At 42.3% G+C, this 12,134-nt stretch overlaps 1 protein-coding gene across 10 annotated transcripts in view; it reads left to right on the top strand.

Moving 5' to 3' along the window:
- PTPRM (protein tyrosine phosphatase receptor type M) overlaps nt 1-12,134 on the top strand; it is a 796,726-nt gene that overhangs the window by 198,826 nt on the left and 585,766 nt on the right. The gene's annotated exons all lie outside the window — the stretch shown is intronic.

Below are 12,134 nucleotides of genomic sequence, written 5' to 3'. Positions count from 1 at the left end.
GTATTCAGGATTCAAAATGCAAAACATTGTTCTGATTTGGATTTTAGATAAAACACATTTTTGAACTCTTGGTAACTGTAAAGTTCTTCAGTAATACACCCAAATGTAGCAATAATTGCATTGAGTAGGTCATCTTGTAAAGGTAGCTTTTCAACAGGAAGTAGAGTTTCATGTTGTTCTTCATTAAGCATTAACAGTTAGGATGCCCACCATGTTCTTGCCCTCTCCTTCGCACGTTTAACTTCTTATAACTTCAAAGAAGGGGACGCTGAGCTCCTCAGCTCTACGGCTTTGCTGGACTTCAAACGATTCTAGCTCTTGGTTATGTCCCCTCCGCTGACATTCTCCTTTCCTGTGTCTCTTTTTCTCTTGTACGTGTGTATGCTTTTGAATATGACTTGTGTTTGAAACAGTGGTACTTAATTTGTTTTTACAAATTTCAGCTTTTGCTCTCATGCTGGCCAGTGAGTGGGGAGACAGCACTTCTTGTGCAGGGATGGCCTTCCCTAAACAGGCTTTTCACCCCAGAAGGCCTTTTGGGCATTGCCTGTTCTCTCCTGAGGATCTAGCCTGTGTCCAGAGAGTTGGGGGATGGCCGAGGCCATGAGAGGTGCTCAGATTTAGTCCTGGGAGAGTTCTCCACAAGAGTGACTCAGGCTTTTCTCATTATCTTCTAATATGGTTTTAAAAAAAGTTGTAATTTTTCACATTAGGCAGTAGAGGTAATTCTTGTGGTCCTTTAGTTTGAAGATGGTCTTGGAAAAATTGACTTTTACGAAGGAGCCCCAATATTGCAGTATCTCTTTCAGCCTTCACTGGTTCTGTTTTTGTCACATGATGACCTACACCCTTCTATAAAGGGAGGGAGAGGTATCATTTCTTGCCACCATCTTGTCCTTCACTTCTTTCTGATTTCCCACAGTAGAATCTCAGGCCAAGATGTCCAAGTTCTAAATGTAGAAAGGATGGGTTCCTAGCATAGGCCATTATAAAAATGGTAATAAAGATCAAAGACCAGTTGTATCCTGGAACAATTGGTTGGATAAATGAAAGAACAAAGAGGAAGCAACTTTGCAAACTTCTGGCTTTTGAAAGCTCTTCTGCCTTTGGAAGAATGAAGTGGGGGCATTTATACATTCTGCTTGAATTTATTCTGCTTCCACTGACTAATGGAATACTTAGTCCTTTGTCACTTGAGATCTCTGAAGGTTATGCCTTCCAACTTGTTTGTCAGTTCCATCTGATTTTTGATAGTTACAAATGTGTGCCCTCAACGGCCATCCCCAAATAGGGTGCAGGTCACTGTGGTGATACTTGGGTGGTTGGGTGTCTCTGGGCCTCTGACAATGTCAGTGGGCATGGGTCCAGATGAGATTTTTGAACATTGGTAGTTGTTCCATCAGGCTAACTAAATTTTTGCTATAACATAGGATGGTACTTTTTCCCTCCTATTCATTAAATGAACTTTAGCCATTAAAAAAAAATTCCTTTGAGCACTTTGAGTATATGCTAATCATGATGCTGATTGCTGTGGGGGATGAGAGATTATAGGAAATGAGTCTTTCTCTCTAGGAACTTAGGTGGTTGGGAAAGAGAGTTACAAAAATACAATTAGGGAACAATCTAATTGTATTTTTATATAATTGAGTGTTGTATAGACTCGCAGCGTTTTAAGAGCAGCAAGCCCTTATGGACTGGTGCTCCGCTGACCTATCTGCCTAAGGTGAGAAGTTAAATTCTTAATGAAATTTTATCTTCAGAAATTAGGAAACATCATCTTACAAACTTTGCATATAGTGTCCTAAGGTATGGATTTTAAAACAGAGTTTCCCATGTGTTTAGACCTTACAGCCATGACCTGCTTTAAATGCTATTTAAGTTGCAAGGGTTTTCTTCTCCTCCTTTTGCTTTAAGGTGTATAACATGATTTATCTATTTCAAAAACAAATTCCAAGGCTGGCTCTCTTACACTAAAACAAAATTAGTTTTATGAATTTGTCAGTGTAAATGGGTGGCAAAATCAGATACAACCAAAGCTTCCTGAGGGTTAATTTCTTTAAACCTTTGACTCAAAATATTATTGGGCTGGGGGCACCTGGGTGGCTCGGTCTGTTAAGCATCTGACTTGCTTTCGGCCCAGGTCACGATCTCACGGTTCCTGAGTTCAAGCTCCATGTCGGGCTCTGCACTGACAGTGCGGAGCCTGCTTGAGATTCTCTCTCCCTCTCTCTCTGCCTTTACCCCCTCCTACTTGCTCTCTATTTCTGTCTCAAAACAAGTAAAAATAAACTTTCCAAAAAAAAAGATTAAAAAAATATTATTGTTTTTTTTTCTCACATGTGTATTTGCGTGTGTTCCCTCGTGCATAGCCTGGTTCTGCGATGCCTTAGACCGGAGGTTGGCATACTATGTCCCACAGGCCGGATCCAGCCTCCTGCCAATTTTTGCATGGCTCGAAGGCTGAGAATGGTTTTTATTTTTTTCAATGGTTGAAAAAAAGATCAAGATAATAATAATATTTTGTGACATGTGAAATTCAAATGTCCGCATCCATAAACAAAGTTTTCCTGGCACACAGCCTTGCCTACTTGTTACATATAGCGTGTGACTGGTTTCAAGCGACAATGGCAGAGCCCAGAATGGACACTGTGACAGACACTGACTGTAGGGCTCACAAAGCCTAGATGTTTACTGTCTGTCTGGTCCATTATGGAAGAATTTTGCTGATCCCTGTCTCAGACCATTTTGACATCAGCCTGTAATTGTTGCTTTGGACTCAGTTTATATTGTTACTGTTTTCTGTGTTCCTGTTATAATTATTCACAACCAAGTACTATTTCACATTTTCTTTTACTTTCAGGTGATATAGTTTCCAAATATTGGGCTGTTAGAGTCAGTCAGAAAAAAACCTATCATGATGAGGGGTTTTCTCTATCTTTCTTGTAAATTTGCTCTCTGTTTAAAAACCGTTGAGATTTTCTTTATTGTTTAATCTCATCATCCTTGTGGGCCTATTGTGATTCTAATAAGCAAATAATCCATCAAGCTGGTTTTTAAAATTATGACCACAAAAGGCTACAATGTGTACTTTAAATTTGCTCTAGTTAAAATTTTACTTTTTCTGGGTCTTTTTTTGACGTTGATACTTCAGTGTATGTAGGGTTTGTTTCTCTGAATCTTCACATGTGAGGTTATTTTTAGCCATATTAAAAAAAATTTAAATACAGTCTGGAGCTTTATATAAGCTGACTTGATAACTACTCTAAGGCTGTGACATTGGTCCTGGAAATACATATTTAGGGCAAATAAATACCAAATGCCATTTAACTTTTTATATTTGAAGCTAATGTTTATGTTACAGATTATACTTTTGCAGCTAGCTCTGAGCCAATTTGTTTGATGGTGAAACTATGCCACTCATAGGTTCTTTTTACTGGTGAGTGTGAGGTTCATTTCTTATGGATTGGTCTCCACTGGCAATGGGCAACTTTCTTCAACTTTATCATAAGGATTACTGCTTTGAGTGCAAGAGCCTTTGATTCAGTAACCAAATAATAACCTGGTACATTTTGTTAGCCCTGTTGTATTCTGTCACTCTCTGTACTGTGGCACATTGTATTATCAGAGTAGATTAAGACGTATTGATTAAGAAGTGTTTTTTTCATATAAAAATGCCTGCACAGTTTGACAGTATTTGATGTGTTTATATTTTATTAAAGGATAATAGTTGCACCTTCTTGCTCCAGTTCTATAAAATGGATATTTAACAAGTTCTATATCTGATGTCTAAGAAAATGCAACTTTATTTCATATAAAGCATTAAAACAACCAATCTATCCATAATATTAAAAATGTAATCGTAGCTTGTAAACATGGCCACTTGATACTAATAATATTGATGTTTATTTATACGTGACTTGGTCCCTTTAAGAAATCATAACTCTAGGGGCGCCTGGGTGGCTAATTCAGTTAAGTATCTGACTCTTGGTTTCTGCTCAGGTCATGATGTCCTGGCTTTGCGGGTTCAAGCCCTGCATCAGGCTCTGTGCTGACAGTGCGTAGCCTGCTTGGGATTCTCTCTCTTTCCTTCTCTCTCTCTCTCTGCCCCTCCCCTGCTCTCATTGTCTCCGTCTCTATCAAAATAAATAAATAAACTTAAGAAAATCCATAACTGTACCAGAGCTGTAATTAAGTGAATTTGGTTTCCAGTGCTAGGAAAACTTGACACATTTTCCAGGTGGTGTAGCACGTGACCAGGGGAAGCTCATATAGCCTTCCACACTTAGTTTATATATTGCACACTGGGAATGGTGGTGTTTCTGATCTTCGTGGAGATGCTGTGACTAAGGATTGCATCATTCCTGCGGGTGCCCCTGTGAAAGGCAGAGAGACGGAAGTGCCGGACGGAGGGGCAGTATGCACTTCTAGTGTGATGACCCAGAAAATAGAAAAAATGACTACATCTGTTTATGTGGAGTCAGTTTCACATTTGGGAAAGATGACGGATTGACAGACAAAGGAAGTGAAGTTTCCTCTTTGGGTGCATTCGTCAGGCATATTTACCTCTTGCTAGGGAAGACTTATGCATGTATTCACACTTCAGGGCTTATGCAAGGTTTAGTGAGTGATTAAGAGGAGACTGTGGGGTTGAAAAGGCATTTTTCCTCCTTAAATTTCAGTGTGTATCTAGTGAGTAGTATTTTTGGCACAGAATATTCAGACAGTTGTCTAATTATCTCATTCATTCTTTGAATCTGTCAACATTCAACAAATATTTACTTAACACCTGCAATGTGCTAGGCATTGTTATTCATCACGTCGGGATTCATCACTCAGCAAGCCAAGTAAAGACCCCTCCTTGGTGTCCCTTTCAGCCTCAGTCTGGTAAGATCCTTCTTGGATTGCTCAAAGATTATATCCTATAAGACCACGTTTTCCCTCATTTATTAATGACTTTCTGGAATTGAATACTTAAAAGGTAATACAAAATTCAGTTCATCAGGCTCGGCACACTATATAGCATCAAATTTAGCTTTCTTGTATACGTTGTCCCTTAGAAAAAATAAAAACAAAAGCAAAAAAAAAAATGTGTATTGGAGGCAAGGGGCAGGCAGTACCCTCTGATCATTCTCCTTTATCAAACAAAGAAATCACGTACCTGTGAATGACTCAGCAGTTGACAAAGTTTGCTTCCTTGCTGTCTGTCTTTGATCCTCATGATGACCTTGGAAGATCCAGAAGCATTTATCTCTATTTTATACCTTAGGAGACTGCAGTTCAGAGAAGGCATTTTTGCTTATTTGTTTTTGTTTTTTAAAGTTTATTTATTTTTGAGAGAGAGAAAGCCCAAGTTGAGAGAGAGGCGGGGAGAGAGAATCCCACGCAGTCTCCACACTGTCAACACAGCCCGTTGCGGGGCTCGGACCCACAAACTGTGCGATCATGACCCGAGCTGAATTCGGACACTTAACAGACTGAGCCCTCTGGGCGCCCCTGAAGTTCAGAGAAGTTAAACCTGCTGCAGGCTTACAGATCAGAGAGCCAGCCCCCAGTTTTGCTGTCCCGCGCACCGTGGAGCAGTCTTCCCACATGAGCACATGCATCTAGTGAGGGGATAGATGGTCTTCATCCCAGATGGAAACTTTCTGGATCTTCTGAAAATGGACATGAAGGCTTATCCAATGTGAGGGCTGCCAGCCGCACCGGGTCAGATGTCACTTCCATCACTTTGTAGTTCCTGACCTTGGGCACGTTCTTAAGCTCTCAATTTCCCAGCCTCCTCATTTGTAAACTCGTAGTAATATGTGTTTGTAGAGTGACTGCCATGGGCCTGGCTGTCTGAGCTGGAGCTGCAGGACAGCTGTCCCCTTACTGATTGCATCCTGTGGAGGAGGAAGGCAGGAGCTAATAAATAGAGACACACACTGATGTGGGCACGTGCTAAGGGCTGGAGAGAAAAGCTACCCTAGGATCAGGGTCTTCCAATTGATGGGAGCAGCTGACAGGACCAGCCTGTCTGCAGGGGCTGATCTGGAAGCAGAGACTGGGATCCTTTTGAGGACAAGGAGAACATGGAGGCTGAGTGATCTGGGCAGAGAGAAGAGCAGGAGCCATGACTGGGGGCAGAGGTGAGCTCTGCTGGATGGAGTGGGGTGGTCAGTCTTACAGGATCCCGAAGGCTGTGGAAAGGTGTTTAGAACCTGCTTCGTAGGGTTGTTGACCAGGTGAGACAAGATGACCCACTTTATGAACTTAGTCTCGTATCTGGCCTAGCACGACATGTAAGAAATTTCCTTCTTTTATGATTGTTAAGTAATTCTTCAGGAGCAATTTGGTATGAATTCATCCCGTAGCTTAATTTGGATTTCTGAGCAAAGTGGGCAATCAGACCAAGTTTTTATTTTCTCTTCTAAATGATATCGAATAAGAAGCAGTAGATATACACCTTCATATAATCTTTTTTTTTTTTTTTTGAGAGAGAGAGAGAGAGAGAGAGAGGGAGAGAGAAAATCTTAAGCAGGCTCCACAGCCGGCACAGAGCCTGACACTGGGCTTGATCTCATAACCGTGAGATCATGACCTGAGCTGAAATCAAGAGTCAGATGCTTAAGCAACTGAGCCACCCCGCCCTGCCCCCATATAATTTTTGACTGAATTAAAAAAGCAAGCTGAAAGAAATCCATTAAAATATTGTCAGTATTTATTTCAGGATGGGAAGATGGGGGTAATTGCCTTACGTTTCTAATTTTTTTTAGGGGTGGTCATTGAATTGGCATCCTTTGAGTTGATTCTGAATATTTCCAGTCACAGAACTCAGAAAAGAAAAACAGTTTTGCTGTCCTTGGGAACCTGATTCAAATGCCCCATAGAGAGGTGCCTGCCTGCCATCCAGATGTAAGATAGTCAATGATGGACACTCCTTCCTACATTTTACTCAGATTGCCTTGGTGAAGCTTGGGATGGGTTTCCGGTGAGCTTTTTTTTTTTTTTTTAAGTTTTTTTAATGTTTATTTATTTTTGAGAGACAGAGAAAAACAGAACATGAGTGGGGGAGGGGCAGAGAGAAGGGGAGACACACAACCTGAAGCAGGCTCCAGGCTCAGAGCCATCAGCACAGAGACCAATACGGCGCTCGAACTCATGGACTACAAGATCATGACCTGGGCTGAAGTCAGACACTTCAACCGAGTGAGCCACCCAAGGCACCCAGTTAGCTTTTAAACAGTAAATGATGAGACACAGTGAGAGAAATTGGACTGGACTTGTATTCTCGCAGTAGTTTCTAAATTATAAAATTTAGAAAAAATGACTTTAGAATGTAATAAAAAAAATACCCCTTTCAGATCAGTGATCTGAATGGAGAGTTCTTAGTTAAACAGGATGGGGCTCTGGGTAGCCTCACTTTAACATGGGTGTAAACAACATAAAATTTACCATGTCAACCATTTTTAAGGGTCCCTTGGCATTAAGTACACTCACCTTGTTGTACAACTATCTCCTCCCTCCCATCGCCAGAACCTTTTTTTTTTTCCATCTTCCCAAACCAAGACTCTGCACCCATTAAACACTCCCTCCCCATTCCCTCCTCTGCCCAGGCCCTGGCTACCACTACTCTACTTCCTGTCTCTGAATTTGACTACTTCGGGTCCCTCATATAATTGGAATCATATAGTATTTGTCCTTTTGTGTCTGGCTTACGTTGCTTGATGTACTGTTTTCAGTGATTCTGTTTTTATACACAAAGACTTTCAAGTTCAGGGCAGTCTTTTTTTTTTTTTTCTTTTCTTTTTAAGTGTCTTGATTTTTTTTTTAATTTTTTTTTTTTTTTACATTTATTTATTTTTGAGACAGAGAGAGACAGAGCATGAACAGGGGAGGGTCAGAGGGAGAGGGAGACACAGAATCCGAAACAGGCTCCAGGCTCTGAGCACAGAGCCCGATGCGGGGCTTGAACCCATGGACTGCGAGATCATAACCTGAGCCGAAGTCAGACGCCCAACCGACTGAGCCACCCAGGCGCCCCTAAGTGTCTTGATTTTTAATGAGCGTTTCATGAGGGCCAGGGGCCATTGTATTATGTATGATTGCTAATTTCAATCACTTATATTCAGTGTTCAACAAATGTTTTCCTTTAAATTTGTTCTAAATTCTTGTCTTGGCTGATTGGAAACTGCTACAAAAACAAGAACAGTGGCTAGCTATGTTTTTCTTTTTTTTTTTTTAGTATTTGCTGAAAAGATACAAAGGAACCTGTATTTATAAATATGTGTTTTCAAAATAGGTTTACTTCTTGCCCGATTTCCCATAAAATTGTACAAGATGACATCATAAGAGTTATGTGAAGCTGAGTAATGGAATGAATAGGCAGGCCAGTCATGAGAGGCATTGTAAATCTCTCAGAATCTGGGGGTGCCTGGGCGGCTCATTTGGTTAAGCGACTGATTTTGGCTCAGGTCATGGTCTCGCGGTGAGTTCCAGCCCCGCCTCGGGCTCTGTGCTGGCAGCTCAGAGCCTGGAGCCTGCTTCTGATTCTGTGTCTCCCTCTCTCTCTGCCCCTCCCCTGCTCATGCTCTGTCTCTCAAAAGTAAATAAACATTTACAAAAAAATGAAAAAAAAATCTCTGAGAATCTGAGTAGAGGAGGGATTCAAGAAGTGAGGTTCACATGGGGCAGTAGCACGATGGGGCAGTTACTACAGCCAGCCTGAAAAAGTCATAGCGAGGAGGTGGTCATCTGTCACGCATCATGTGTTCTGTGTGCAAGGCCCCCTGGAGCTGGGCACGTCCGAATTGTTGGAAAAGAGTGCGCTCTGGCAGAAGAGCCAAAAGGCGGGCCAGGGGGCTTTGATGTGAGACTCTGGGACCCTGTAGGTCTTTGGAGCACACATTCCTCACTGGCCTGCAGGGGGTGGTGGGATAGGGCTGGGCTGATTTGAAAACGGTTTCTCTAGAGACCAGAGAGCCTGAGGCCTGAGGGAGACTGGCCACTGGGTCTGGGGCTGCCAAGCAGCTGCTTTGCTTTATGGAGGGCGGGAACTTTGGGTCATATGGGTTGGGTGTGGGCCACTGATATACTAGCTTGCATAGCCACTGGTAGGTTAAGGTTGCCCTTGTGCAGCACGGTGGGGCGGTGGGGGGGGAGCGAGAAGCTTGGAAATTCTGTGTGGCCCAACTGCCCTGGTTCCCCCCAGTCTTCTTTTGCTTATGGAGTCACAGACACAGGCTCCCGTGAAGTGCCTCTGAGACCTTCCATGATCGAAGGAATCAAATAGAGGAATAAATTCTCATTTTTTTTTAAAGTGTATTTATGTATTTTGAGAGAGAGGCGGGAAGGGGAAGAGAGAAAGGGGGAGAGAGAATCCCAAGCAATCTCCGCTCTGTCAACACAGGGCCCAATGCAGCTCACAGTTCATGAAATCGTGACCTGAGCCGAAACCAAGGGTCAGAAGCTTAACAGACTGAGCCAGCCAGGTGCCCCGAAGAGATGAATACATTTAAATAAGAAATGGTTGAGCCTGAATTATTCCTTTTACCTGAAGACCAGGAAGAAATGGAAGGCCTCTTTTGGAGCCACAGCTGTGTCTGAGGTCCTGAGCTGTATGTTCTGGGCCCTGAGGGTACAGCCGTGAACAATGCCCAGTGCTCCAGGAGCCGTCGAAGTGGCGTGGCCAGTGCTCTGGTGGGGCCGGGCCGCTGCCCAGACACAGCCTGGTGGGTGAGGGCGAGCAGAAGGCCCCCAGGAGGAGGTGCTCCGAGAGGGGCCATGAGAGCATGAAGTGTGAGGCCAGAGCAGGTGGGCATGCTGGGCGGAAGGAACATCCTGTGCTGAGGCAGTAAGTGGAGTTTGGGCAGCAAATGCACTCAGGAGACTGCTCAGGAAGCTTCAGAGCATCAGGGAACAACCTACATCATAGCCTGGAGGAAGAAAGGCACTCAAAGGCTGTCCCGAGCTGGTGAAGATGCGAAGCAGAGAGGCAGTTTGTTGATTGTTGAATGTGCGTGTGCACATGTGTGTGTGTTGGTAGAGTGTGCAAATGTGGGAACATGTTAACAGTCGTTAAGTCTGTGTCCAGTGTATGTAAGTATTTACTGTACTACTTTTTCAACCGTTCTGCAGTTTTCTAAGGAAAGATTGCTGTATATGTGGGGACACAAGGGGCATCGGCGTGAAGTACCCCAACTCAGTGCCATGCCAAAGCCATCATTGTACAGATGCAATTTAGGCAGAATGCTGTCCTGTCAAATCACATTGAAGATATTTATATTTGTATTTTAGAAAACTAAGTTGACCCATGTCTTCCCTCTCGGAGCTTATCAGGATGATTCCTTGGTCTCTATTGGAGAGGTTTAGAGGAGCCGATGCACTGATTGAGAGTGACTAACTTCAGGGATGTAATTTTAGGACTCTCTAAAATAGGACACACGCTCTACGCTGTGGTCTTATGCCTCAGTGAGTGTACTAAGTATAAAGATCTTTATCCTATTGGTAGATATTTTGGTGGCTAGCTGAAACTTTGCAAGAAGATGCACAAGGAATTATTAATTTTATTTTTGGATACATGCCTGCATTCATTTGTATCCTGTCCATAATATAGGGCTGAATACAGAAAAAATCATACAGCATTTTCTTGGCAAATTCCATGAAATGATTGTGCAGATCATTATTTTAAATAAGTGGCCTTTAATGCATAGTTGGCTGATACTTTATTCTGGAGATTGTGATAAATTATATCTTAAAGTGATATTTAAAAGCTTAATGGTTGACAGAGAAATAAATATTGCTATTTAATTAATTGTCTGCTGGACAATCATGATACCTCTCTCTGGTGGGTGGACAGATTGAGACAACTGATAATGTCTGAATCGGCTATGTGGGGTAGCACACAACTATAGCAGTAGTCTTAAATAGGACATCACTGGAAATGAGTCTTTCAAATGGCCCGTCCTTATTCGTATGCGTTAGGTTGTCTGATATGGGTTTGTTTCTTAATTTTATTTTCCCTCGTTCCTTTTAGGGAACTTGAAAGAGACATCTTTTGTATTTACTCCATTACCCATAGACAACGTACAAAATATTGGAATCCTTGGCATCAGACTTGGAGACATAGACTGGGTTCGATTCAGTGCATTTTAAAGCAGATAGACACCAGTGACGTTTCTGGTAATCCCATAATTCTGGGAAATTATGAAATACCTCTTATAGCCATTCCTTTTCATGCTGTTTTCTCCTTCCATCTCTGTTGACTGTGATGCTCATCCTGTTAAACACACATCTTGTGGAAATGGAAATGGAGTCACCTCCCCAGTTGTGCTTTATAAACACAACGTGCCTTAGTTCCTCCTGATGGTCCTGGCTCACTGTGGAGTGACAGGCTGCAATTTGCCAGCAGGTCAGTGACTGAGCTGATGACAAGTGACCTTTCTAACACTGCAATCAATGCTTGTTATTTGGAAAACAAAATGATACAGTTTGTATTTTTCAGGAGATGGGTCATTGGGTCAGCCCACCATTGACATGTGGATTTGTTACTTGGGCTGGGTGAGTCAGTTCAGACAGGAATGTTAATTTATTTGAATTGATCTTGGTCTTGCTTTTATGAAACAGTGTTGGGCATTTGTTAGTGGCACGAATTCTTAAAAATAATTGGTTTTACACATCAGTCAAAGACTTTTGGAAAGCCTGTTTCACACAATGGCATCGTATGCCAGCTTAGGCAAATATACCATAATATGTTTTGTTTGGATTTGATGTTTCTTGGTTGTCTTGAAAGAAAATCTTAAATATGTGAACTCATATGTGTCATATTTAAATACTCTTTCTCCATGTGTTTCCTGAAACGTGTTTCATGAGGCCCCATCAGTACATAGTCGTGAGGCTGAATAATTTTGGGAAAAGGTGCTGGGAAGGTATTAGCTGCCCGAAGAGATAGCCTTGTGGTAGTGTTGTTGAATAACTGCTTTCGGCTTTCACCCTCTAGATACATGGGAGGGTTGTGTGTTTCTGTCCCCTTTGATTTAGATGTGGCTACACCTGATTTGGCTGGTGAAATGTGAGTAGAAGTGACATGTGTCACTTTCAGGCAGAGCTTCAGCAGCCAGTATGAGATTCCCCATGTTCTCTTTCCTTTATCCTGC

Source organism: Leopardus geoffroyi, chromosome D3, assembly GCF_018350155.1.
Source record: "Leopardus geoffroyi isolate Oge1 chromosome D3, O.geoffroyi_Oge1_pat1.0, whole genome shotgun sequence".
In the NCBI taxonomy this organism is placed as follows: Eukaryota; Metazoa; Chordata; class Mammalia; order Carnivora; family Felidae; genus Leopardus; species Leopardus geoffroyi.
This window is presented reverse-complemented; position numbering and strand designations above follow the sequence as displayed.